Source organism: Furipterus horrens, unplaced genomic scaffold (genome assembly GCF_987537825.1).
Source record: "Furipterus horrens unplaced genomic scaffold, mFurHor1.1.pri manual_scaffold_2, whole genome shotgun sequence".
NCBI classification, from domain to species: Eukaryota; Metazoa; Chordata; class Mammalia; order Chiroptera; family Furipteridae; genus Furipterus; species Furipterus horrens.
The window spans coordinates 213,820,200-213,824,907 of record NW_028327172.1 but is presented as its reverse complement, the minus strand read 5'-3'; positions in this window follow the sequence as shown (position 1 = coordinate 213,824,907).

The window sequence follows — 4,708 nt, the reverse complement described above, 5'->3', positions numbered from 1 at the left end:
CACTCACCCCTTTTGTGCATCATAATTCTTCTCTTGCTAACTGCTGGGCCTCCTTAAACAAGCTGCATAAACATCATTCACTTCCACTCCCTTCATAAAACAGGAACCCTATTGCTGGGCTATCAGTTCACGTCAGGAGCAGAGCGCTATGGGCGTGAGCCATTACTATTGTTCCTCGTCTCCCGTCCTCACGACGCTGCCTCTCCCCAGCGCTGCAGGCACCTGCTTCCCTGAGAACTGTCCTTGTAGCGAGAACTATAAACAGCAACGTGAAACCTACTTACGGGCAGATGAAAAGCAGATGCTTGAAGCCAGCAGGAAGCACTCGCCTGGGAGCCTGTGATTCTAGCTTCAGAGGCAGACCTTTGCTACAGCAGAGAGGGGGACGTGGCAGCTGCCTCTGGAAGCTTGCCCACCCCTGCTCTCCCCAACCTCTGAGCATGTCAGGGCTATTTTTCATGTGGAAAATAAAATCAAGTAGGAGATCAAAATGTATGTTTTTTGCCTTGGGTGTCTTAAAGCTATAGGGGAATAAGATTGTGCGTTCAAGCCTGATTTAGACTCCTAAATAGAGAGAAATTGGCTTCTGAGGCACAGCTGGGTGGGTGGGAGGCCAGGGGCTTTGCTGGGGGCGTGTGGCCACGCTCGCAGTTGGGGTCTCACAGGCCTCCTGTAGGTGGAGGACAGACGTGGGGACTTGAGCATTTGCAATGCATTACTGACATCATGGTGGTCAGAGCAGATGACTCAGGGAGGCACAGATGACCAGATGGGTCCCCAAGTGGAGATTGCTGATTGCACCTGGGTCTGCACCAAGGGCTCAGCATGGTATCGACAAGAGTTTCCATGGATGGAAGGTGAACCCGCTGCAGATACCGTCCTCACACCCACGGGTCCCCACGGTCAGACTCTGCCAAGGGAGCCTTGGATGTTGTGATAAATGATAGCCTGTGGTGCGTAGTTACCACATTTTCTCCATCCATCCATCCGTCCATCCGTCCACCCATCCATCCATCCATCCATCCATTCGTTTGTCCATTCATCCATCCATCTACCCATCCACCCATCCATCCACCCATCCATCCATTCATCCATCTATCCACCCATCCACCCATCCATCCATCCGACCGTCCATCCATCCATCCGTCCATCCATCCATCCATCTATCCACCCATCCACCCACCCATCCATCCGTCCATCCGTCCATCTGTCCACCCATCCACCCACCCATCCATCCGTCCATCCATCTATCCATCCATCCACCCATCCATCCATCCATCCGTCCATCCGTCTGTCCATCCACCCACCCATCCACCCCCCCATCCGTCCGTCCGTCAATGGACATTTAGGTTGTTCCCGTATCTTGACTATTGTGACTAGAGCTGGAAGACCCTCGTCATGAAAGGGAGTAGGGTGAATAGTGTCACAAAGTCTCCCTCCCAACACCCCCCGGCCCTTCTCCTCTCATCTCTGGCTCCGGCCTGAGGCAGGCAGTCTCCTCGTGTGCTGTCCTCTGTCACGGCACCTGTTTCCTCAGACAGCTAACAATGTTGCATGGGGACACACTGAAGCAGTGACGGGCAGTGTGCTCACGTCACTGTCCCCAGTGTCCAGCCAGTGCCCAGCCTAGAACAGAGTTCACTAAATGCCGGCAGATGAGCATCGTGCCTCTGGCGGACTTTGAACTCAATTGTTCTAAGATTCTGTGTGCCTCTTGCAATACTAATTCCTCTCCTCTTTGAGGGCAAGGACCTCATAAGTCAGCATGGGTAAGTGCAGAAGACACCAGTGTTTCAGTCAGCTGTGACTGAGTTCAGCTTTACCAGTCTAACTCGGGAGACAATGATATATTTAAGCCTCATTTAATCCTTAGGACGATCCTCTCATAGAACAGTTGTATCAGGGACGTATTGGGCCTTTTAAAAATGGCACACATGCCCTGGCTGGGTGGCTCAGTTGGTTGGAGCATCACCCTGTACACCAAAAATGTGGCAGGTTCGATCCCCGGTCAGGGCGCATATGGGAGGCAACTGATCGATGTTTCTCACATTGATGTTTCTTTTCCTCTCCTTCTCTCCCTTTCTCTCTCTCTAAAATCAATAAACATATCCTCAGGCGAGAATTAAAAATAATAAAGTGAAAAATAAAAATGGCACACATGTGGACACATACACACCCATGCACAGCCCTCTGCCCCACATGACAATTCCATGTACATATATCCATTTGGAAACTTTCAAATTCTAATTGCATTTCTGCTAACTTGAATGTTTTCTTAAACCAAAGAGAACTAGAGGTTGAACTCTGCAAGGTTAAGGTTTATTTTTAAAACCAGAGAGCTTTGCAAGAAGAGACAGTCCATGCACTTAAGTGTCAGCCTGGGAAATAGATCCCAGATTGAGATGCAAAGTGAAATGGCCCAGCGATAGGTTTCCAGGGCACTGCCATCAGCTTTAGAGCAGATGTGCCCAAACGAATCATTTTGTCAAGAAGCTCTTCACTGCCGGTGAACCTGGACGATGGAAGGCAGAGCAGGCAGGCAGAAGTCGACCACCAAGCTGTGTGCGTCTGGGCGGGGGCATGACTTCCCACCCACACTCCATCGGTCAAGTCCGAGGGGGTTTGTCTCCTCCGAACCCTGCCAGTGATGGGGGGAAGGCTGCCTCCTCTCCCTTGCTTCTTCCTAGTCCTTGTATGTAAGCCTTTGAGTATTTTCATGGGCAAATGAAACTCTCCATGACTCACAGGAGCCCAAGCACACGTATTAAGTTCACCTGCAATACACAGGTGAGACTCTTATCAGTAGTGCAAGGAGAGAAGTACTCTGTATAAAGCACCTGCTATGTTTGGGGTGAGGTCTTTCCTGTCAATCCCAGTAACTCTGGAAGACAGTTATCATAACCTCCATTTCACAGAGCAGGTGGTTAACTGGAAAAAAGCATTTCATATATGCATCCAGCTGACTCATGGGAACACATTCTAGACGCTGGCAACGCAGGCAAGGGTGACGAACACGGACATTAGCTGCCCTACAGCCCACAGGTGTCCTGCTGTGACCCTCAGGAGGCCAGCGCGGTCAGATTCCAAGTGGAAACCTGGATTCCAGATCCTAAGTCAGTGCTCATTTTGCTACATCCAATTGTGCCAAATCCACCTGTTCTGCTGTGACCCTCTCTGGACGTTGTCACGTTCCGTATGGCACTTGCTCCTAGTCTTCCCAGCAATTCAGCTCATCATACAGATTACCGTGCAATGAGACGTCACGTCCTTTTGGTCTTCCTAAACTGATAAAGATTCCCATATATTATCTCAAGGGACGACACGGGACCACTATCTTGTGAGACATCTCCGCTTTACAGATGCAGATACTGGGCAACTGAGCAAATGTCACTCAGTGCTGGAGCCCTTATTGTCTTTTGTCTCCAAGTTCAAAGAACTAACCATTAAGAGGCACCCGATGCCTCATTGTAGCACGCAATCCTTATCTAGCAAGTGGCGGAGGAGAGACGGGAACCGAAGTGAACGCCGAGGCTTCCCCTCTCTCTTCCCAGCCCTCCCTCTTCACGATCAAACAAAGCTGCCATTCCAAGCACCGGCGTATGAAAGACGGCGGAGGAAATCGGTGCTATCATTTTTCTTTCCGAGGCAAGGAGTCTGAGACTCACAGAGGGAGGGTCTTGCCCGGGTTCAAAGGGCTTGTGAGAGGCAGAGAGAGGATGAGGCTCTGGGCTCTCTGGTCTGCGATGGTGGCTGTCCCACCGTTGCAGCCTCCTGGGCCCCAGTGCCAACGCTTGAGCAAAGGAAGCAGCTCAGGGCCGGCACTGTCCCCCCAAAGACAGCTCGGTCATCTCACACGTCACGTCTCCTTCAAGAGCTTCAGCATCGCAGCAGGGTCAGGGAGAGGTGTAGGGGCTTATGTTCACTAACTCATGTTCATCCCACAAACAAGGCACCTCTGGCTGGCCTAGGAGGTGGCAACCAGGGGCCATCACTGGGACACCGAGAAGCCTGTTTGCCAGAGCTGACTAAGCATCCTCACGCTAGCAGTGAATTTTCCTTCCGTAAATACCGGGAAAACGACTAGTCTTTGACAGCTCGGGTCACCAGCAGCGAGGAGCTTCTCCTAAGCTCTCAGGGAAACATGCTGTGCTTTTCCCCTGAGCCTCCCCACCGCCCACCTGCGGCTTCTCTCCGGGGAGATGTGGGTGCCCTCGCCCTCCTGCCTCTGCGTTTCCTTGTCCGTTCCGCCAGCACTTAGCACGTCTCCTTGCTTAGGGACTCCTCGCTTGCTCTACGGGGTTGTCGCGTGTGGGTCCCAGCAGCCAGCATGGGGCCTTGCTCGGGGAAGATAAATGGATGAGGGGATGCACAAATGAGTAGGATTAGGTAGAGTTGATTCCAAAAAACCTCCGCTGCCTTGCGGCATACCTCTTCAGGGGAAAGGCTAAGGGAGTAAACCCCAACAGAAAATCCGGAGCCGGAGTCCCTAAGGCGGTTTGACGTTGTAGTCAACACCGGCAACTCCTGCGGCGCACCTGAAGCCAAGCTGTATTGACTCCGTCTTTCCCTTGGGCCCTTCAGCTGCGAAGAGAGGGGGGGTCTGCTGCATGGGCAACAGCAGACCCTCCATATCACCCTGCCCAGGCTCTGTAGCTTCAGCTTCACTGGAGAGGACACTCCAGCGTCATCACAAGATGTCGATTCAACA